Source organism: Grampus griseus (assembly GCF_964374135.1).
Source record: "Grampus griseus genome assembly, chromosome: 4".
Lineage (NCBI taxonomy): Eukaryota > Metazoa > Chordata > Mammalia > Artiodactyla > Delphinidae > Grampus > Grampus griseus.
Window position 1 is genome coordinate 31,083,683 of NC_138997.1, and position 24,725 is coordinate 31,108,407.

The 24,725-nt window shown below is 41.3% G+C and overlaps 1 protein-coding gene across 1 annotated transcript in view; it reads right to left on the minus strand.

Moving 5' to 3' along the window:
- FBXW7 (F-box and WD repeat domain containing 7) overlaps window positions 1–12,089 on the minus strand; it is a 206,311-nt gene extending 194,222 nt beyond the window's left edge. Inside the window, exon 1 of the mRNA XM_082653928.1 lies at window positions 12,059–12,089. The gene's annotated coding sequence lies outside the window, so the exon portion shown is untranslated. The remainder of the gene's footprint in view (window positions 1–12,058) is intronic.
- Between the last annotated feature and the right edge of the window lie 12,636 nt (window positions 12,090–24,725).

The following is a 24,725-nucleotide window of genomic DNA, read 5'->3' on the forward strand; positions in this document are numbered from 1 at the left end:
ATCAAATTATCAAACCTATATTCTTATCCTCTAGATTCACAACCCTCTCCTAGCTAATGCTTTATAAATAGCTGGGGGCAGCTCTGAGGTAAAAAGCAGTCATTATCAAGAAAAAGAGACCTAGTAGGCAACTTCCTCACCCTCCTTTTCTCCCATGCTTCACTAGCCTCAGTCATTATCCATACTTGAGAGTAAATACATACTCACTCAGTTTGGGCCCATATGTAAAGGAGATCAAAGCCTTATTTAACACTTGTACTTAATGACAGCTCATCTATAATGTAAGACTGATACCACACGTTCATCTTTCCAACAAGCTCAACACTAGAATGGACACACAGGTGAAAAAGAAATCAACCAAAAACATCTTTCAGGAAGTACCTGCTGGATCAAGTCTCATTAAGCGAGTCAAGGAAAGAAAGGTCGACTTAATGCATCACATGCACCAAGTATCTAGGCTGTTTTACTTCTAGGATACACTTTGTAGAAATGAAGAAAAAAGGTCACATGAAATATCTATCAACTTTTGCAACTGGCCTCTAATTCATTCAATAAATATTCACTGAACACTAAGCACTCACTTGGAAACAAAGGTGACAAGATAATATCCTTTTCTTGTAGAGCCTATTAAAAAATCTTTCCAGTTTGTTTTTCTCTCTTCCATTCATTAACTTAATATATGCCTACTATGTGGCAGCAAATGTTAGGCATTTGGCAGAAGGAGATATTTACTGAAAAGATGAATAAGATAGAACCCCTGTTCGCAAAAACTTGACAGACCAGTAAAAGAGAAAAATACAAGTAACTATGTTAAGTGCTGTAAAAGTCACATAGATACTGTGGGTAACCAGAAGAAAGAACAACTAACTCTACTCACATTAACCAGGACAGGCTTCCTAGAGGAGATGATATTTAAGTACAGTCTTAAGAGATAAATGTTTCACAGATGAAAGGGAAATAATACTCCAGGCAGAGGAAATAGCAAGGTACAGAGACATACGTAAAAGCACATACATACACACACACACAAATATGCATATGTTGCATACAAATGGATATACAGTCAGTTTTTAGATACAAGTGAAGGATGTCAGTATTTATACAGAATCTAACTGGCAAAGTACCTTATACTACAAAGATAAGCAAATGAGAAACAGCTTAACGATAAAGCAAGGTTTCCTAATCTTGGCACCATTGACCTTTTGAACCAGATAATCCCTCTTCGCAGGGTGCTGTCCCGTGTACAATGATTATACCTGGCCTCTCCCCACAAAATACTAGTAGCACCCTCACACATACCTCTCCCCCAGCTGTGACCATCTAAAACATCTCTGGATATTGCCAAATGTTCCCTGAGGCTACTGCTATATGCCAGGCAATGTTCTGTGCTTCTCATTTATTCTCATTTAATCTAACAACATAGTATCCATGAGGTAGTTATTATTTTCCCCATCTTACAAATAAAGAAACTGAGGCCAAGAGTTAAACAACCTGCTAAAAGTCACACAACCAGCCCGAACTGAACCCACACAACAGGGATTCAATCCCTACTCTAAGCACGGTTCTGTTGTCTCTTATTCATGCCTCAGCTTTTTTCATCAGATACTTGGAAAGTTAATATTTTGAATCTTATCTGGAAGTAAAAACTAAAATTATCCACACAAGTGGAAATTAAATTAAAAGACTCCCAACCTCAATTCAGGATAAATTAACAAGTATTTTTTTAAGCACTGACTGTATGCATGCCCCATACAAATTTTGGGAACTAGAGTGGTTCAAAGAAAAGAAAACTATGTTTATTAAGGATTTGGTATTATCTTTTCCATACATTCTCTCTCTGAAATCTCACAACATCCCTGTGAGGTAGGTATTATCTTTTTTTCAAGTGAGGAAGCTAAGGCTCAGAATAGAAAAGTAGTCCCTGACCTAATAAGGCTTACAATTTAATTGAAGATAAAAGAACAGTATTTTTTTAAAAAAGACAGAATAAGCAAGTTAAATATCTCCGTTAACAACACATAGAAGGTGAGAAGTTAAAAAAGAGCAGAAGGAAAGTATATAGTTAGATTAGTCAGGGAATACTTCTGAAAAGAGGTTTCTATTATCCCCTTTTGGAAATGAAATGGATGAGCAAAACATGATAAGCTGGGGAGGAGCAACACTTCTGTAAACAATGTGAAACAGAAGTATGAGGACTGAAAGGAAAGATTTGTGATAGCCAACTTAAACAGTAAGCCAAGGAAATGATGGAGTAATAAGTCTGTCTTAAAATTAAGATCGCCCAATAGCTGGAGACAATGACACTAGTTGTGTGCTTTTAGGGTGTTCCTGCCACAAACACTCTCAAGCACAGCAACAGGAATGAATGCAAAAGACCTAAAGGTGAAGACTGGTAGGGTTGGTTAATGGAGGCTTAGACATATGAGTCAAACACTAAATTTCATAAGAAGAGTGATGGGTCATCTACTTTGCTTTATGTATTTTGTCTCCTTCAGCCAAAATGTAAGTTTCAAGAGGGCAGGGATTATAATGTTCTGTTCACTTAGATCAATGCCTGGCACAGTAAGTGTTCAGTAAATATCTGCTGCTGAATAAAGGCACTATTCAAAATAGTGACATATTCAGAAACAAAGGTTACAAAGACCTTCAGCAACCACAAAAAAATAACAATAATATTGTAATATTTATTATTTTTGCAACAACTAACATTTATTGAGCACTAACTCTGAGTCAGACACTGTGATCCATTGTCTCAATCCCCTTAACTACCTTTTTAGAGAGGTAGGTACTATTATTATCATCCCAGTTTTACAGGTTCACACACAGAATAAACAACTTGACCAAGGTCACAAAGCAGCACAGCTGGAACCTGGGTCTATCAACTCCAAGGCTTGCCTCTCAACTACTATGTCACATACATAGAATTACAAGTATCCTTCTAAGGCAAAGCTAGGGAAATGTAGCCAATGAGGAAAGACAACAAACCAGAACCAAAAAGAAATGCCAATGTAGTCAAAAACCATATGTCCGCCCCCTCTCCTAGCAGGTACTGTGGATTTTTTCCCACCCTAGAATACACTGATTATCCCATACAGATTAAAACTTCAATGGTTTAAAGAATCCAGATGTTGAAAAACTAGGAGCTAGAGTCAATCATCTAATCAACATTTCAAAGGGTGGTAGATAACGAGTGGTAACACCCCGTGTCCACAACCCAAAGAAATAACAGGGTGTGACCTCTGACTAAGGCTGACCTCAAAATTTCCTGACCCATTCTCCCCGAATCTGCCACTTCCCTCCCTCCTTCGCTCTGCGTCTCTCCCCTCCTCTATACATCCCATCTCTCCTCTCCTACTAAAAGGCCTTTATAAAAACTTGGAAATTTTGTGTTTCCTACTCTCAATTTCTAATCTAGCTAAAACTTTTATATTTCTCTAAGGAAAAAAAGTCTACCTGTGTAATACTCAGGTAGAAAAAAGGTTCCCTACTCGTTAGAGCAGCATTCCAAAAGTTATGTTAGTCAATGAAGAGACAACCAATCATGCAAAAGAAAGCTGATGACCAGCATATTTATTTATATAACCTGGTATTATAGACATAATAAATAAACAGGAAGAAATTAAACTCACTAGAGATTATGCTCTTCTCCCATCTATCCAGTAACCTATTCATAATTATAATTCTTTCTGAAAATCTCTAAAATGGAAAGAAGCTAACTCCAGAATTATAACTCCAATCACTACCAACAGAGAGAAATATTTAAAATACTGACTTTGTTTAAAAACTAGAATATTCATTAAATTAACTACTTAACCAGAGATCCACTAATATATAAGTCAATCTGATTTCTGCATTTACACCAAAATCTAAAGCAAATCTGCCTTAAAAGAAAAGTTAAAGAATGAGAACAAGAGTTGGCAAGACAAACAGTGCTAAGGAACATAGCTCAATCTTTTCTTTCTGCCTTTGGATTTTTTTCATACACTTATCTTAAATATACAGTTCTATTAAACAAACAAACTATGAAGGCATAGACGAATTGTTCTCAAAGTAGAAATACTTTCCAAATACAAAAAACTATCAAGAAGCATTTATTTCTTGAATTGGCCAATAGAACACTGATTATGCCAAGTTTGAAGGAAAAGTTATTTCTGAAAACTGATCCTGTATTTAATAAATATTAAGCATGAAAAGGGAATAGCCAACCCTCCCTCCCTCACTCTCATCATTTTAGGAAAAGGAGAAAACTAAAAATTTAGTTAAAACAAAATCCTTCAATAAAATCCTTCAAATAAAATTCCTTCAATCTTAATTTGAGATGTAATGATACAAATAAAACTTATTAAACTTCACGGGTTTTTTTTAAGTTTTTTATTCCCAGTGTTAAAGAGATGAATAGTTTAAAGACTGGATAATCCAATTACATCCTGATATTTCTAAATGGACAATTTAAACCACAGTCATTTTCAGAGATAATAAATTATTCAAAAAAGAGTCCTTTCTGATCTAAGCACTATTGAAGTCTTTAGGGATGAATTCAAATTCCAGTTATGTTCAAATCAGTCTTTCTTTTCTATAAACAATAAGCACAGCAGTTCTGCCATTTCTTTACTTTTTAAGATTTTTTTAAAATAAAAACATTAATGAATGATACACTGTTTCAGAGGCTTTTGGAAACACGGCAGAATTACTTCAGTATTATTTGTCAAACTCAATGGCTGAATTTAAGTGTTCGGCAATATAAAGCCTGACTTTAGCCTTCCGTCTATGCCACAGTTTGAAAGATCTTTAACTTAATAAGTTAACAGTGATGGGTCACCTTACTATATGCCAGGCACTGGAAGAGCTTTGCATATGTTTTACATTATCTCATTTAATCCTAACAACAACCCTGTGTAAGACATGTCCCCATCAACACGTGATAAAGTCGACAGTAAAAGGATAAGTAGCTTGTCCCGTGCCACAAAGCCAAGAAAGGTACTGCCTGACTAATGAGTCTTCTGCCTCCAGAGTATCAATGTATTTTATGAGGGAAATGAGAAATGAATTAGCAACTGTTGCTGGCTCCATGTATGCATATTTTCAACCATTAGATAGTTATAAATTACCCACCATTATTAGTGGGACAAGTCCTTCTCAGACCTAGAGGATGTCATGCAAAGGTCTATTACTACCCCTTACACTACCCTGAAAAGCATGCCATCCTAAAAGTCTCATTAAGTTATATACATTCTTCCAAAAACAAACAAGCAATCTGTCTTGACACTTCACATTTGGCCTAACATATATTGATGGGTTCAGTATCTTCTCCTATGGTGATCCTCTCAGAGGAAAGGCTAAGTGATATTAAAAATATTTTGTACCACTATCTTTTAATATTTCCTAAATTCCACAGCAGTCATGAAGGAGCATCTAGCATGATACATGTACACACAGACACACAAACAGCACACGCTACCTCCTGCCTAAAGCCACCCAGATTTCCAATAGCTAACCTTCAGCTGGAAAAAAAGGGCTGAGGTGAAACAGCAGAGCAACAGAAACTGCACAATATCAGACTGATCTACTAGCTATCCCTTAGATGAGGGGAAAGAGCAAAAAATAAGATACCAAACAATAACGTCTCTTGCCCATTTTTTTTATTATTTTCCAACTACCTGTATTGCAGGATAATACAACACAAACATAATATTTTCTTAGTTTTAGAGAAATCAATTGTTACTCAAAATTTTTTAAGGGAACATTTTAGAAAAAACTGTATACATTGGTTTGTCACTCAATATCCAGATCAAGTACAGATGTTTCCTCAAATATTTCACAATTCTGAAGGTAGAACAGGAGGAAATTTTAAATATACATGTGTGTAAAAGTATAATTATTAGAAAATATATATCCTATAGTGTTCAGGAAATTTCATGTAGATTTAGGAAACAGACTCCAAACACAGTGTGAAAGGGATCATGAGACGGTATCAATGAGGTATCATAAAAAAGTAGCAAAAATCTAAAACTAAACTAAGGCATAAGACAGACTGGTTTGACACTCAGTGGGGAAAAGTCTCAAAGTAGAAATGTTTAACAGCAAGAGTTCATTATTTGAAAACAACTTTACTCATCTGTAATGACAATTCAGCTACATTAAAATAAATAAATAAATGAAACCTAATACACCACTCTTTTCCCTGGTCCACTGGAAATGTCACCAACACAGAATATTTCTATTTGGATAGAAGGCAGGAGATAGCAGATGGACACCTTGTGTCTTTTAAATTGCCACTCATCCTTAAGCTTGAAATAAAAGCAAGATTTTTTTAAAAAGCAAGGAAAGAATCCTCTCCTAATGAATAAAAAAGCAACTTTAGGGCTTCCCTGGTGGCGCAGGGGTTGAGAGTCCACCTGCCAATGCAGGGGACACGGGTTCGTGCCCCGGTCCAGGAAGATCCCACACGCCGCGGAGCGGCTGGGCCCGTGAGCCATGGCCGCCGAGCCTGCGCGTCTAGAGCCTGTGCTCCGCAACGGGAGAGGCCACAACTGTGAGAGGCCCGCGTACCGCCAAAAAAAAAAAAGCAACTTTACAGTGACCTTCTTTCTAAAAGGTATACTAAAATTGTCAGGTCATGTAAAATTGTCAGACCTCTTTTTTAAAGGAAGAGGAATTGAAGTATCAATTATATATGTAGAAACATTATATAAAGTAAAAGCAGGTTTGAAACTAAAAAGTGGTCACTACTGCAAGAATAACCCCTTCCCCTGCCATAAACAGGGGACTCCTGAGATAAATAAGATTTATGAAACCAGGGTAAAAATATACCACCGTCCAATGCTGACATATGAAACAGATGTTTTGATATTAGCTGTGATGTAAAATTGCACAAAGTGAATTATCCTTTCTAAACAACACATCTGAGATTTATTTTTTGGGTGAATCTATTAACCCATGCTACATTTACCCTTAAGAACACAGCAAAACTTTTTAAAGTACAGAGTTAAATGATTTAAGTGATCTGGTAAGATATAATACTTGAAATTAACAAAACAAAAATTATGGAGCTAATAATTCTACACAATGAACTTGGTCACTGCAAAAGATAAAAGCTTTAAGAAACAGAAGTACCAAACCTTAATGTTCTTATAGTTTGACAAATATTTTCATCTGATTCAAACAAACCATCAATACTTCTAATTTTACATCTAAAGTAAATGCTTTACAACTTATTTTCAGAACCTTTCAAAATTATACTCACAAGTTTCTTCAAAGATACTTCTGGCCATGATACACGGCCAGTATATCACTATATGGTATCTTATATGGTATGGTATCTTTGAATAAGAAATACAAGTAGTCCTACCTACTTTTTAGCTTCATCACCTTATAGATGGCATTGCCCCTGCTCCTCAGTCCATAGTTTTCATCACTGTGGAGGCAAAAGTACCTTGAACAGTAGACTCTGTGCTTTATGCAGAATCATTTTAAGACTGCCTCCAAGGAACACATCTCATTTAGAAAACAGAGACCAGCTAAAAGAGCCAGTCCCAGCTTTGTAGTGGAATGAAGCTCATACTGCATGTTGGTGGACTTGGCAGTCAGTGTTCTATACCAGGGGTCCATAAACAACGAGCCAAACCCAACCTACCTCCTGTTTTTATGTATAAGGTTTTATTAGAACACATTCACATTCATTCACTTACATACTGTCTGTGGCGTTCAAGAGCACTTCAAGAGCAGAACTGCATTGTTGCGACACAGACCATATGGTCCACAAAATCTAAACTATTTACTATTCAATAACTGGCCTTTCACCAAAAAAAAGTATGCCAACCCCTCCTCTACACAATGAGATGCCGGAGGCAACACAAGACTTCTCCAAAAACCATCTCCAAGTACACGAATTGGGCTGCTGCTAGCCTAGGTGTGGGCTTTGGGACCATCCGGTGATAAAACACACAAACACACACCCTCAAGGCTCTTTAATCATCCCATATCAGTCCCAAAGTTGCCAAGGCAGAGCACACGAGGTGATCACTCCCTACTACCAGGGTCCCACCTTCCCCACTTGCCTTCACTAGTAAATCATGTTAACCCCAAAAGGCTGCCCTTTAAAGTTCATCGAAACATGATTTCGCCTGCATAAAAACTGTTGTGGAAAATAGTGGGTGAGGAGAGAAGGCACTCATATGGCATATATTCCAGATCCTAGAACCACCATAGATCTAGCTCCCTGTCTAAATAGCTGTGGCCCAGAAGGTCCTGCCACTTGAATTATCACTCTTAAGAAGAGGCCAAACAGGCTACTAAGAAGGTGAATTGGAACTAAGGAACACAAAAAAGTGTGGATATACATATTCCCTACCTCACAATTCTTAATCCTTGTTAGTGTCAACACTAAATGCAAGTTTCACCACAAAAATTTTAAATTTTAATTTTTAAAAAAATCAGTCTTCCAATGTCCATAAATGCTTCGAAGACGTCTGAATTTTTTTAAGTGCCAAATTGGTTTTTGTTTGTTTTTTAATAAAAAGATTTTTTTTTAAGGCATTTTCAGCACTGCTGTGCCAACACAGGGATATCCCCTCCATTGTATGGGACACAAAGACACACACCAACTGCGAGCAGGGGAAGCAGCGTTCTTTGCCAGCTATTTTTAGCCCCACTTCGTCATGTTAGAGACCAAACTTAGGATAATAATGAAAGGCAAACTTTAAAAACATAAATTTGATGAAACAGATCTGTCCTTTTATGTATAAGTTCCTTAACACTGAAATCTTATATATTCTTCTGAACAATCTCAAGGGACCTATATACCTTACAAAAAGCTTGTTAGTATTTCAAAAATAATCATCTGCCCTAAGACTGAACTGGTGCCCATGTTTAAAGGTTGTTCCTCCTTTTTCAATTTCAACCCTTATTCACTTTTAAAACAGGAGAGTCTCATCCATTCTCCTCTTCCTGTATCTTTGCTAACTTTAACACATTCCCCTCCCCCCAAATACCCATTTTTCAGCTCTCTACTCTCCATCAGCACTATAGAGAAACCTTAGTACTTTTATAATGACTCCCAATTCTACATTTTCAGCATATCACTCATTATTTTACTGTCTTAAGATTGCATTGGTATCCAACTTTAACCCTAAAATTTAATGTCCAAAGTCCACTGCCTCATTTCTGAATTACTTTTTATAAGAAACCACTAGCACCATACCAACATACTGGAAGCACCTTCTTTTTCACCCCTCCATCTGTACAGCTCTTCAATGACTGTAGTGTAAAAATGTTAGTTCTCTAGAAAAACAAAACCCTAATCCAGGTATAATGCCTCTTGGCTTAAAATACGATTTCTTCTCAGTGGTCTAAAACTACCCTCTCAGAAACATTGTTCTCAGTTCATTCTTTGGGCTGTAAACATGTATCCACACAAACACAAATTGGCCCTAAGCCTACTCAACAATCTCCCTCTGTATTCCCATAAGCTAACTTCCTAATTACATTTGTCCCTCACCCCCTCCAATTCCAAAAGTCTTAAACACTTTATCTCCACCTGTTCTTTTCTTCCTAAAAAACACTTTCTCCTGGCTCAGACACTCCAATAAGTTCTGTATAGTCCAACATCAACATTTCTCTAGTGAAAAATGTACAAATACATGTACATCTATAAGGTATCAAACAGTTGCTGACATACAGTCATCGTAGATAAAAACTGGTCCATTCCTCCTTTTATATAATTTTGTGCAATCTGCGTTTCACTGCCTCTGCCACCCATAAGCAAAAGCATCTCAAAGGCAGGGACCCACAAATGCTCTGTTGTTTCTTTGCTACCCAAATATACATTAAACATTACCATGATTTTTAACCAATCTATAGTCAAAACAAGTCAAAGTTGTAAGCAACTTTGATGGAGTATAATCTACGTTCAAACTAGTTTGTTGGTCTGTCCTCTTTTCCTCCCCCAAAAAACAGCCTATGCAAGACTAGATTTCTCTTCCTCCTATGTTTGTGAAGTATGGGATACATGACTTCCTCAAGGTCACAAAATAACAGATCTAGAGACATTTGTTTTTTTTGTTTTGTTTTGTTTTTGCGGTACGCGGGCCTCTCACTGTCGTGGCCTCTCCCATTGCGGAGCACAGGCTCACGGACGCGCAGGCTCAGCGGCCATGGCTCACGGGCCCAGCCGCTCGGCAGCATGTGGGATCTTCCCAGACCGAGGCACGAACCCATGTCCCCCTGCATTGGCAGGCGGACTCTCAACCACTGCGCCACCAGGGCAGTCCGCGAAATTTGTTTTTGATTCCACGTCTAACACTACATCCACTACTCAATATATATATATATCTTTTTGCGGTACGTGGGCCTCTCACTGCTGTGGCCTGTCCCGCTGCGGAGCACACGCAGGCTCAGCGGCCATGGCTCACGGGCCCAGCCTCTCCGCAGCAGGTGAGATCTTCCCGGACCGGGGCACGAACACGTGTCCCCTGCATCGGCAGGCAGACTCTCAACCACTGCGCCACCAGGGAAGCCCCACTACTCAATATTTTGATGCCAGTACTTATTTAAAGTAGAATTAAAGGTTCCTAACAAAAGCATAACAAGGAAAAGGCATATAAAGAAAAACAAAACAGCTGGTGAAGTTCCAGAGGAGGGCAAAGTGATCAAAAGGATGGAAGAAATTATTTTAAGACAAAAAGTCAGGAAAGATGATAGTAAAGAGGAACAATCAAAATCTACAAACCAGGAAAAGATGAACTCCAGCTTGTTCTAGCAATTCTCAAAATACGAACTTGGGATGTGTCTTGAAACTTTATAAAGAAACAGGTTTGGGATAAATAAATGAACTGTTACATAATTCAGGGGCCAGTAAACTTGCAGAATTCATCTCTTCAAAAGAGAAAAAGTACAGGATGAAAAGTGTTTGAGAAAGTTTTAAATAAGTTTAATCAAGATGCTGAATGGAAAAGTTAGCATGGATAATCCCAGGCTTACATTCACTCCCACAAAGTTTCTCTCAGCAGTGGCTTCAGAGAGTGTAAGCTAACACAATTGTCTGGAGGGGCCATAATTCTTAGTACTGCCTATGTTCTGTTATATAAAATTCCACCCTATGCTTAACCCTAAGGTCTGTATAAACATATGAAATGTCAATTACTTTCCTGCACCTTAATTTGACACTCTGAGGGGATACCTAAATTACAAATCAAAGATTTTACAGACTTCACCTTTAAAATAAAGGAAGAGGAAAAACATCATTCTTCAAAGAATTAAACATCAGAAGTTTCTCCTCATTTGATACAGAAGCATGAGATAACTCAAATAAGCAAAGCTTCAAGTCATTCCAACAAACAAAAAACTGCTAGCAATTAGGACATATGCTACTGAAAAAAAAAAAAGCATTTGGGTAAGGAAAAAATTTAACACCTTTTATAAACTGGTTAAAGTACTAAATGCTCTCCCCCAAATCAGTTGTGATCAAAAGACCTCAGAATTTCCTGAGTAACTGAAATGTTACAGTGTCTTCCTGATACGCAGGAACTGCACCCAGGAAATGAGAAGGTAAAAAAAATTCCTGTACCACTAGGTACTGAAATGAAATCTCTCAAGGAAGACTGGCAAAAAAGAAAGCAATTTTACTTTCAGGGGTTCAAAGAGTCAGGGGTTCCCACTTGGGAACCAAATAAGAGTTGCCCAGAGACAAAAACTACCGCGCTGTTTCCCACCGGGTGTACCAAGAAAATGTGTATTACAGAGATGTCCCTTGTGCGCACACAGGCTCTGGCTTCCTCAATTTCCTTTTGCCAATTACTGGCCAGAAAGATACCAAGTGTCCACCCTGCAGAAAGACAGAACTCCTCGAAGAGAAACCTGTGGGCTTGCGTATCACACGTACAGAGCGCTAAAAGGTTACAAAACACTGGACTGCCGGATGCCTCTCCCCGCAGTGAGGACTAAGGTACCCCTCTCGTCTATACACTCCCAACACTCCTGGAAAACACCGGCAAAACTCCGGAGGACGCCCCAGCATCCTCCCCCTTTCTATCCCTCCATTCCCTTTCCCAGGGCCACTCACACTTTAGAGAAGAGCCGGGCGCTGAGAGCGTGGGGTGCTTCCCTTCCTTCTTGGGACTCAGGCGGCAGCTGCGGCAGGCTCCGGAGCGTTAGTGAGGAAGAAGCGGGGCTGGGATCGCTAAGCCGGCGGCCACCCGGGACTCTTCCGCGCCGCCGGAGCAGACGAGGCGGCGGCCCCGCTTACCTCCTCTTTTCCTCTTCCTGGGTCTCTTCAGGCTGGGTCTTCTGCCCGTCCCGGGCCACTTCTCCCCAGACAGTCACGTTTGGGGGGCTCCGGATTTTGTTTTTGAAAAGTTTCTTCTGGGCGGAGGCTGCGGCCGGCCCCCCGGGTCCCCCCCGGCCCCGCCGCCCTCGGGGCTGGGGCAGGGGAGGGGGCTCTAAGAACTCCTCCCGGAGTCCTGCCGAGGAGCCGGGGGGCCGGCGACTGGCCGAGAAAGAAGACCCCCGAGGGGGCGGAGGGGAGGGGGCAGGGAAGGAAAGGACGGCGGCGCCGGTCCTGCTGTCCCCGCCGCCCCGGCCTCCGCTTCACATCGGGGTCCCCGCCCCCCCGGTCGGGGGGTGGTTGCCGGGCTTGGGGTCCCGGCTCATACACTCCAGGGCAAGATGCTACGGCCCCGGGCGGGTGGCCGAGGCGGCGGCGAGGTGGGGGACCCGGCCGGCTCCGCTCGGCGCCGCCCCCGCTCCCGGCTCCAGCATGTGTCGCTGCGGCTGGGACCCCCTCCCTCCACCTTGGGGGTCCCTCGCCCCGCGCCCCGGAACGGACAGAAGCTCCGGCCCCTCCTCAGCGTCCTCTCACCGCGGAGCAGCCGACTAGTCCCGACCCGAGGTAGCCGCCTCCCTGCCCCCCAGCCGCCGGCTCCGGCTCGGGCTCGGGCTCCGGCGTGTGCAGCCGCCGCTGCCGGCCGGGAAGGCGAGGGGGGGAGAAGAGGGGTGGCCGCGGCTCCCTCTGGCCCAGGTTAAGGCGGAGGTCTCGGCGGCGGCCAGTGCAAGGGCGCTGGGTCTCTCGGATGCTCCCTCGCTCTCACGCTCTCGGCGGCGGCGGCGGTAGCGCCCCGAGCTCAGCTCGCTGTCTCCCTCGCTCAGTGCGGGGCTCTCGCCTCACTCCAGAGAGAGGGGCGGGAGGAAAACGGCGCGGACCGATGACGCAAGTCACCTAGCAACCGCTCTCTTCCCCCCTCCCTTTTCTCTCCGCTCGGAGGCTTCCTCCGCGGGCCTTTTTTCCCCTTTCCAACCACCCCGCCCTGGGCGCCTCTGGCGCGCACGATGACGCTCCAAGGGAAGAGGAAGTCGGGCTCGGCGAGCGGGTGGGTGCGCCTCGGGCCGCGGGACTCGCCGCCGCTGCCGCCGCCTCTACGGCCGCGTCAGAACTGAGGAGAGGAAGGGGAGGAGCCGCGTGGAGCCTAAGCTGCCGCCTAAGCTTACCCCTGACCCGAGGGCAGTGGAGAGAGCTTGCTCCGTAGCGGTTTCCTTCAGAGCAGGTGGTGACTGCTCCTTGGGGAGCAAGGAGGAGGCCCAGGCCGCGCGGCCATGCTCGGGCGCGCATCACCCGAAGGTGAGGCATTTGGCCCCAACGGGCCTTCGAAAAGCCCAGCTGAGCGAGAAGTTATCTTACAGCTTGATCCGCTGCACCTGCTCGAGGGAGCGAGCGCCCCACCCTTCCCGCCGTGTGGGGCGAGACCCAGCGCCCGGTAACGCGTTTTCGGGCCGAGCAAATGTTTGATGAATGAATGAATGAATGCCTCCCTCCCTCCCTCGCGGAGCTCAGAGGAGTTTTACGGAAGTGCAAGCGCTTTGTAAACTGCGTAGCATTGTAAAGATGAGAGTTGTAACACATCCCTCTCCCCCCCCGTCCCCCTCCCCGCAAGGAAATAGGGGTGCGGCTTGAGTGAGGAGTCACACAACTTGAGTCTTTAGTGAAAAAGGAGGCGAATTGCTGGGACGAGGGAAGGGAGCCATCCTCCCGGAGAGTGTGGAAGGATTTTTGACTTTTTCAGGAGGAGAATTTAGCAGTGCCTCCCTTTCAGGAATCATTCTTGCTTGTGGTTTGGAGCTTTGGAGAGCTGGTATTGGTTGTTAATCAGTGTCCATTACCGTCATCAAGAAATTTTGGCCTGTGTTTCAGGTCTGACTCAAAGGCTGTTTCCTTTGTAAAATATCATTACCATTTAGGCAGGTCTTCCTACAGGTGTTATCCTGGAAAGTAAATCAAAGTAAAAAACTCATGAGGTTGAAAGGGTGGTTCTCTAGGACAAGAAATTTTAAGATAAAAGGATTTCAGAATCCTCAGAAATCTGTCTTGAACCTGTCCTGGTGAATAGTGTGAGAACGAGATAAAAGCAGCAGTGATGAAAGGAAGCAGATTCCACAGTTGGGTCTCCGGACTCTGGCGCTCCTTGCCTCGTCTGGAAGCAGCAGTAGTGGCTGTTACAGGTCTTTCCACCTCAGGGGGTGAGGCGCAAGTGTTTATAGGCAGATCTGGGGAGCTTAGAGTTCCTGACACTCCTGCCACCACCATATGCAAATAGGCCAAGGAAACTTGTAACTGGGTAAAATCCAAGGGCTCATTTTTATTAAAATGCTGCAGTAAAAGTGATGGGAGGAGGGAGATGGATATTGCCAAAGCAAGAAGAGACTCACAAAGTAGCGTCTGCACAGCTGACCTTCATCCAAAGTTCTAAGAACCAGGTTAACTCTCCTACTTTTCAGCTACCCTGGATTTGACTCTCTTCTAGTGACCAGTCCTTGCCAGGTCCTTCCAAATAAGACTCACAGGAAATCAAACCAGCAAGTGATGGCCCCACATGGCTACAAAGTAAATCTTTTTGGATTTTGCTCCTCTTCCTAATTTTTTGATGAAAATGGCAAGAATAAAATATACAGAATGAGGGGATTTTGTAAAGCCAAGCACCTCTGAGAGCTTTGGATGAAAAGAATGCAAACATCAGAGCTCTGCAACCCAGCAGAGGACGCCTCCAGAAAAGTGTGTAACCACATGGAGCTTTTCAGCAGCCTGATCTGTTTTCGTTGTCAGTGGCTCCACCAGAGAACTTTGGTGCTGAGAGGCAGAATGGCACTCAGCCACCTACTGATGAAGTTACAGCTGCACTAGCTTACTAGGCAAGATCCACCCACTTCACCCAGTATGGTAACTGGAGGAAACAGCTGGAACTGGTGACGGCAGAGAAGGAAGTTCAAACATTTCCAACTTGGTCTGCATCTCTTTAGTTCTTTTACTTCTTATTAATCCAGAGGAGAAAACAGCTGGTTCATTCGCAATTCCAAAAAAAATCCGAAGTTTTAGGTAACAGCGTTCTTTGCCTGGTACATCAGTTTGTGTGATAAAGATCTGCATACTATGTTAAAATATAACAATGGGATATTTGTATAAGGCTCTTCTCTGCTACACTTGAAAGTGAGCTCGTCTGAGAAACTATTTTATCAGTTTTATTATCCCACATCAGTAGCTTTTGCTGTCAAAGATTTCATAAGCTAAATTTTCTAGCAAAATTTCTTTCTAGAAATTCCATCTACAATATTCAGTTACTTTTAGCGGTTTTATTGTGACATATGCATTAAAATGCATAAATCAGTTATTCGGTTGTAATGAGTAATTGTAAAAGAAACCTCCATGTAACCAACCAGGTCAAGAACTGGAACACTGCCAGCACCCCAGAAGTCCCCCAGTGACCTTCCTGAACACAACTCTTTCCCTCCCTTTTAGAGGTAACCATTATTCTAACTTTTGTGATAACCATTTCCTTGCTTTTCCCTATTGTTTTATCACAAGTATGCATGCATCCCTAAACAGTATATTGTTTGGTTTTGCCCTTTCTTGGAACAAAATAATATGTAACCTGTTGTGCTTACAGCTTCGCTCAACATCGTTTTTAATCCATATGTTGTTCCTATAACTGTAATTTATTCATTTTAATTGTTGCATATTACAGTGTTCTATTGTAGCAATATGCCGTCATTTATTAGGCATTCTATTGTTGATGGATATCTAGGTTGTTCCAGTTTGGAACTGTTACAAATGCTGCTGTAAATATTCCTCATGTATGTATTCCATCACGTCTATGTGAGTTTCTGTATGGTGTATACCTGGGAGGGGTTATGTGTATTATAAATGTGAACGAATCATGCCGCACTGTTTTCTAAAGTGTTACACTCACGCCCACTGTGTATGAGCCTCATGGCTCCACACCCTCAACCACATTTGGTATAGTCAGTCCTTTTCAGCTTTGCCAGCTTGGTGGGGGTGTATACTTATCATTGTGGTTTTAACTTGCACTTCCCTGATTGCTGATGCTATTGAGGACGTTTTCATAGATCAACTAGCCATTTGTATTTCTTATTTTGTGAAATGTGTTATCGTTTTCATGCCTAATCACCGAGATACCCGATTTTCCAATATCCTTTTATAGTCCACTTTTGAATAATATAGTTCAGGTAAGGTAATACTACCAAATGAGTTACATTTGGGACAAGTTCTTTCCAAAATAAGGATAATTATAGTTTACCTAATTATCTCTTATGAATTTGATGATAAACTTCTTAAAAGTAGGACTATAAGGCTATATATATAGAGATATATAGATATATATATATATATATATTTTTTTTTTTTTTTTTTTTTTTGCGGTACGCAGGCCTCTCACTGTTGTGGCCTCTCCCGTTGCGGAGCACAGGCTCCAGACGCGCAGGCTCAGCGGCCATGGCTCACGGGCCCAGCCGCTCTGCGGCCTGTGGGATCTTCCTGGACCGGGGCACGAACCCGTGTCCCCTGCATCGGCAGGCAGACTCTCAACCACTGCGCCACCAGGGAAGCCCTATAAGGCTATATTTTTTACATTCCAAAATAATGCCATGCTTTCGGCTACTAAATTGTTGCTGGAATCCATCATGGTGGTTTCCGGTTTTGTTGTGACTTAGTTTCCCTCAAGTATGTAAAGCCAGATGTTTATTCTCTTCAATCTGTGTGACTAAAGTCTATTCTTTGTTGCTTTGTATTTTATAGGCAACTGTGTAACAAATTGTTTCACCAGCACAAATTTTTTTTCGTTTCCAATGTTCATTCATTTTATAAAAATCACAATGGCTTTTTCTTTCCTCCTAAAGTTCCTGCTAAAATACATACTTTGTTTGTTTTTTCATTTTACTCATTAATATCAAATACATACTATCCATGTCACTCCCTGGCAAATTTTCCCAGCATATTCTACTTGACTGTTTTATCATTTTCTTTTCTGTCAGTTCTTTGTTTAGAGTCAGTGATATTATAAGGCTGGAGGAAGACTCAGAGAAATTAAATGACTTGCCCAGGGTCAGAAGAGCAAGTAAAAAGGAAGCCTGGACTCGGCCCCAAGTCTTCAAAATAGAGTATGCTCGCTATTATATCACAGTGGCCCTCAGGCTCGCTATTATATCACAGTGGTCCTCAGGCTCCTGGAGCAGTAAGGTAAATTAATTCTCCTGGTCTATAGAGTATTTTTCACTTCCACATGGCAAACCTCTTATTCTACCGTTGGATAAGGTTACTTTATTTTAAGCCTAACAGCTTTAGGATCAGATTAAGATTGGTCTAAATAAAAATAAAAGAATAGGGGCTTCCCTGGTGGCGCAGTGGTTGAGAGTCCGCCTGCCGATGCAGGGGACACGGGTTCGTGCGCCGGTCTGGGAGGATCCCACATGCCACGGAGCGGCTGGGCCCGTGAGCCATGACCGCTGAGCATGCGCGTCCGGAGCCTGTGCTCCGCAACGGGAGAGGCCACAACAGTGAGAGGCCCGCGTACCGAAAAAAAATTAAAAATAAAATAAAAGAATAAAATTTTTAGAGATTAATATAAATAATAGTGATAAAAAGGGGTTACATGGAAACCTGCTTTTTAAAAAGCAGATTTCTCCACTCTTGCCTTCATCCCTTGTAGCCAGTCTGTCACTAGGCCCCATCGCCTCTCCAGAGAATTACCATACTTCCTCAATATCTGAAAAAACAAAAAAAAGTGGTTGGTAGTGTCAAAATGATGCAGCAAACGCCCTCGGATTTGGTGATCAGCTCCCTAATAATATCATAATGCTGTTAAAAATGTTGGAATATATCAGAACTTGAAAAACATTTTTAAATACAAGAACAAATCAATCTAGAAAACTTATCAACTGTTTGATAAGATTGTCCCTGTGTGGCCTTTATCATCATCTAGGTTTGCATAAAGGTTGATTCTAAAAATGAATGATAGATGACTACTAGTTTTAATGGAAAATAAATTTAAATGATTTTGAAATAATTTTGTTATGTTTGATAATTTACCTTTAAAGTTTCAGAAGAATCCTTCATTTGATTTTGTCATTAATAGTCACTATTTTTATCCAGTAAAATCTGACTGTTATTTTTAAAATAAAGTATCGAGTGAAAGCAGCCTTAAAGAAAATAACTTCATAAAAATATTAAGGTAGGCTTACACATAACTTAGCTCTGAAAAGCACAGGTTTCTAAATGTTTTGGCTTGAAATTCAAAACTGAGTTATTGAATTAACGGTAGGGAGTTGCCAAAGGTACCAGATGCATAAATATTATTTGTATATTTTTTGTCTTCCAAAAAGCAGTGGTACGTAGAAAACACAAAAGGGTTGGAATATCTATTCTAAGCATAGAACTTTCACATTTACTTCACCATTCAATGAACAAATTTACTTACCACCTACTATTTCCTAGCACTTGACTAAGTGCTGGACGTATAATGGTGAAAACAATGGTGTCCTGGCTTCATGGAGTTCACGGTCCGGTGCCAATATGTCCTAGGCTTTATACTTGACCCCAGCCAGTTCCATCTAAAACTATTTGAGCTATATTATCATCTGATGATATATTTTATGAATAATTGGGTGACTGCTTTGTTCTCTTGATAAGCAAATAAATGATCACAGGCTAGAAACCTTCAGTCGTATTGTCATTTTTCAGATTTTCATTATGACAATTTTTAAACATACAGAAACATTGAAAGAACAATATGATTTCTGTTCATACACCTTCCACCTAGATTTAGTCATTGTTAACATTTTGCTATATTTGCTTTATGTATGTTCTCTGAAACACTTGAAACTAAATTGCAGGCATCATGATGCTTCATCCTTTTTCTTAGGTGATGCTTCAGCAGGTATCACCTAAGGAAAAGGATATACCTAACCCCAACCTTTAGTCAGATCTAAGAAAATTAACAAAAATCTATATCTAAATTTAGTTCACATTTAAATTTTCCTGATTGTCCCCAACAATATTTTTTTCTAGCTTTAATGGGATATAATTGACCAATAACATTGTATAAGTTTAAGGTGTACAACGTGATGATTTGATATGCCCACGTATTGTGAAATGGATTACCACAATAAGGTTAGTTAACAAATCCATTACCTCACATAGTTACCTTTGTGTGTTTGTTGTGGGGTGGGGGGTGGAGGACATTTAAGATCTACTCTCTTAGCAAATTTCTAGCATAAAATACCAACATTATTTTTGATAGCTTGTGTCCTCCCCCCCAACCTGATCCAATCAAGGTTCACACATTGCATTCTTCAATCATATTTAAATGTAAATATTTTTAGGGAAACTAAAAACTGGGCTCTCCAATACTATTTGGAAGTAATTGCTTTACATTATATCATTTCCTTTTTAAAATGTTATATTTTTAAGTCTACTAAGAACGTTATATATTTTCAGTAAAGGGTGATCTCCTTTCCTTCAGTGGCTTTTTCACTCACCTTTGACTCCGTGTGGCTTCAGTGGTTGGGGGAGGTGCTAAGCATTCCTCTGTTTTCCGAAAGCAACCTGTACGTTTCTCAGACGCTGCTTCCTTCTTCCTTTGCCCAACCATGTCTTCCCTGGAAGGCTCTGATATTCCAGCCAAAACCCTTATTCCCTCTTTCTCCTCTCCTTGAATTTGTCCTAAATGTCTAGGAGCCCTTTCAAGAGCATCTAACTCACAGTTCCTTATGTTCTCATTCTCTACCTGTCTTTCAGGCTACCACAACCTCTGCTTAACTCGACCAGCATCTGCATCTGATTTTCGTTACCAAAACCCTTTCACTAGGAGTCCTGTGCACCAGAACCCACCACCACTGCAGCCTGCCACCACAGTATGTACTTAGCTGATTCCAAAGGAAGGAAAAGACACACTTGACAAGAACCTAGAATGTGCAGTTATTTAATCTTCACAAAACCTTGCAAAGTAGGTGCAAGATGCCCATGTTCCTTTTTCCTCTTCCCTGGCCACAAAGGAAGACTGTGTTTCCCAGCCTCCCTTGCAGTTAGGCTGGAGTCCAGTGATTAGTCTGTCCAGCAGAATGTGGGCAGGAGTAATGTGTGTCATGCCCAGGCTTGATCCCTAAAGTTTCCCATGAGATAATCAGCTCCTCTGTCTACAGGCTTAGAAGCAAAGGATGTGCAGATATTGGATCACATGCTAGAAGGAGTCCAGATTCCTTAGTTGCTGCTTGGAGAAGTGCTATCTGACTTAAATCAAACAGTGAACAGAGCAAAACATATAAAGTTATGTTAAGTTGCTGAGTTTAATAACAAGTCTGCATTTAAAACAAAAAGAATGTTAGTATTCTAATCTAGTGAGGTTAAGTGATATAAATAAGCTTTTGTGACCTGACGAGAAAATGCAACCCCCTTTTGTTATATTTTTATAGAAATATGAGTTCTGAGTTCCAATTCAAGCTATAAAAGGACATTTAGGGAAAAGAAAACAACAATCCTAGGTACTGACTCTTCTGTGAAAGAATCACAGGGTGTAACATCAGCACCCTCCAGATATTTGTTGAAGGCTTCCTTGTCAACCAATAGGCTTCCAATTCAAGGATAATATATCCTTAGGTTCTCCAGCCTGTCGTTGCAGGATTGACATTTCTTTCAATAACCAAACAAAATGTTATGACCTACCATCTTATATGTTATGAAAAGTTCAGAGCCAGCTCTCTCCACTATGGCTGATGTCCTCAAATTATTTCAGTGCCTTGCCCCTCACTGGACACGAGTGTTTCATTTCATCAACATAAGACTGTTCTGTGTAGCAGACTTTTAGGTTGAGAGGTAACAAATGGTTATTATAGTATAAGAACCAACTTACAGCACAGGAAACAATTTCAAAATTGATGTCAGGTATAACTTTTCCTAAAACTGTTGGTCAGTTGCAACCTTAGGGAATTTCTCACTGATTATGTCTTTCCTTAGGTCTCTTCCAGTCACCCTGGATTTGCTACTCTAACCCCACATCCCCCTCACATCTCTCCAGAACAGTCTCTTTAAATACAAGATTCCTTTTACTTTATTACAAGCAATTCAACTGTCTTGGGTCTCCACCTTTGATTAAAAAAGCCCATCAAACTCGTTAATAATTTATACAGATGCAAATAACAGAAAACCCAACTGGCATAAACATGTAGAGAGTTTGCTGTTTCTCTTAATAAAAAATCCACTGGTAGGGAGTTCAAGATTGACACAGCAGCTCAGTAATGCCATCAAGTACCCAGGCTGCTTTTCTTTCCTTGCCGTCCTCATTGCCATCAATGTCATGTTGACTTTTATCATCAAGCCTGTTGTTTAATGAGTCACAAACAGGCTGCTGTTCCTCAGGAGCTACAGCCAAATTGCAGACTGGAAGGAGGGAGAACGGGTGTTGCCTGTATGAGGGAAAGCCGATTCTTCTCCCAACATTTCCAGCACACTTCCGTTTAGGTCTAATTGATAGAGTGGTACCTTGGGGCACACCTAGATCTAAAGAAGGCTGAGTAGTATTTTAGCTGGGCATTGTTGCCCAACAAGAGGTTGGATTTCTATAACTAAGGAAAGCGAGAAGAATAGACAAGGAGTAGGAAATTAGGAGTGTCTGACACACTTTGTCTTAGTCTGTTCTGACTGCTATAAAAAATTACCATAGACTAGGTGGCTTATAAGCAACAGAAATTTATTCCCCGCAATTCTGGAGGCTGGAAGTCTGAGAGCAGGGTGCCAGCATGCTGGGGAGAGGGCCTTCTTCCAGGTTGCAGACTGCTGACTTCTTGCATCCTCACATGATGGAGAGCAGAGGGCAGCAACCTCTCTCCTAACACTTAAAAGGGCACTGATCCCATTCATGAGGCTCCTCCTTCATGAACTCATCTAATCCTACTCACCTCCCAAAGGCCTCACCTCTTGGTACCATCACAATGAGGGAAGGAGAGGAGGGTGGCAGGGCAGAATAGGATTTCAACATACGAACATTCAGTCCATAGCTCCCTTAAAGATGTTTTTCATAAAAAGACCATCTACCCCAGAGATGAAATGCCAAGGTCTAAACCCCAGAAACAGCTACCATGGTTTTTGTTTTAAATGGCAATTTCCCCAATGCTTGGCATACAAACATCAGTAATATGTAGAATTTTCTTTTTGGCTTCTTGTAGTTTAAAAATTCCAGCAACATACTTTCAGGAGCATTTTTAATAAATGAATTTGTGACTTCCATGTGGCTCATTTTTAATCTCTTACATCATCATTGCAAAACACTGCTTATTAGTGGCATTTTAAGCTCTTGTTTTAGACCCATGTGTAAGAATGATTAAGTATTCATTTCCCTTTTAAAACCAAACATAAGCATTACTTTTATTTAGTTTAAAACAATCTGAAACTTACAAAAAATTACAAGTACAGTAGGAAGAACTTTTTTATCTTGAACTGCCATTTGGGAGTAAGTTGCCAACCTGATGCCCCACCATCCCCAAATACTTAAGGGAGTGCAATCAGTTATTCTCCCACATAATCACAATATAACCATCAAAATAAACACGGATCATTTATATTAAACAATCCTAAGACCTTCATTAAATTTCATCAATCATCCCAGTAATATCTTTTATAGCAAAAAAAGGATACATGGGCTTCCCTGGTGGCGCAGCGGTTGAGAGTCCGCCTGCCGATGCAGGGGACACGGGTTCGGGCCCCGGTCTGGGAAGATCCCACATGCCGCGGAGCGGCTGGGCCCGTGAGCCATGGCCGCTGAAACTGCGCGTCCGGAGCCTGTGCTCCGCAACGGGAGAGACCACAACCGTGAGAGGCCTGCGTACTGCAAAAAAAAAAAGGCTACACTTCAGAATATGTATTGCATTTAATTGTCACATCTCTTTAGTGTCCTTTAGTCAAAAATGTTTCCTCACTCTTTGTTTGACGTTCATGACCTTGATACTTTTGAAGACTCAGTTATTTTGTGGACTATCCCTCAATTTGGGTGTGTTTGTGTTTGGCAGGAATATCACCAAATTGATGCTGTGTTCAGGTGACACTCAGTTTTGATTTGTCCTATTACTGGTGATGTTCACTTTAATCGCTTGATTAAAATGGTGTCTACCAGGCTTCTCCACAAGGAGGTAACTCCAAAATGAAGTTACTATTTTTTCCATTTGGAATTATCAAGTATTAATTTTGCGAAGAGTTACTTTAGATCTAAATAAATATCCTATTCCTTATCACGCCTTTATTTTATTCACATCAGTATCAGCTCCTGGTTTCCTATTTTGTTCGTTGGGTTATAATTTGTTACTATTATTATTTATTTTGATGCTCACATTGTCCCGTATTTGAGAACCCCTTCAAATTGGCTTCTTTGTCATTTTGCCCCATCCTTCTGTGAGTATTTTCTTTTTTTTCTGACACAACAAAATGTTCCCGGCTCATGTTGTCTTTTCCCTGCCCCAGTATTGCAAGTGGCCATTTCTCCAAGGAATAGGGTTACCAGATAAAATAGAGGTTAATCAGTTAAATTTGAAAGTCAGATAAATAATTAATAAATATTTAGTGTAGGTATGTCCCATGCAATAATTTCTTGTTTGCTAAATATTTGCTGTATTTTTATGTACTAAATCTGGCACCCTACCAAGGAGCCCTGGTTCCCTTACGTAGCAAATGGTATTTAGAATCCACAATCTGGATAGGGCTGCTTGTTGCAATTTGAGTTCCCAGCTTTTAGGCTCTCTTGATGTTCGGAGCTAGGGAACATGTATACACACACACGCAGACATTTACATCTATAGTTATATATCAACATTGATGCCATAAAGATACAGATACGTTGCAGTCCGTGATTTCACACTGATAACTTCTAATTCCAATGCTGAAGGTGTATTCTGGTTTTCTCCCTTTCCGTGTTTATGACTTCATTCTATGAAGGTGAGAACCCTGGCTCTCATTACCATTAGTATTTTTTACTTATTTGATCAATCTCTTGATATATGACCAAACTCCCATCACTGTCCCTGCCCCCTCCCCCATGAGGATGCCCTGCATGTGCTCAGATCCCATGCTGGGACATCCCCACAGGTGGACACCCTCTCACTCACCTCACCACAGGCCGCCCCATAGTGTGGGTGACCTCTTTGTTTGGCCGGGACCCGTCCCACCCCGACTCTGCCCCTGCACGGATTCTCACCTCTCTCCCTGCACAGGCTTTGTCACCACGCACTGGGGCAGCCTCCGTGGGACTCCACACCAGCCCTTTGTCCTGTGTGTACACCCTCCTCACCTTGCTCTGAGCACAGACGTCTTCAGGTATAAGTGAGGCTTAAGTAAGAAATTTCTTGTTATTCTTCTTATTCGTGACACTCATAACACAAGGTTTGCAAAGTAAAAGAGGCTTTGACAA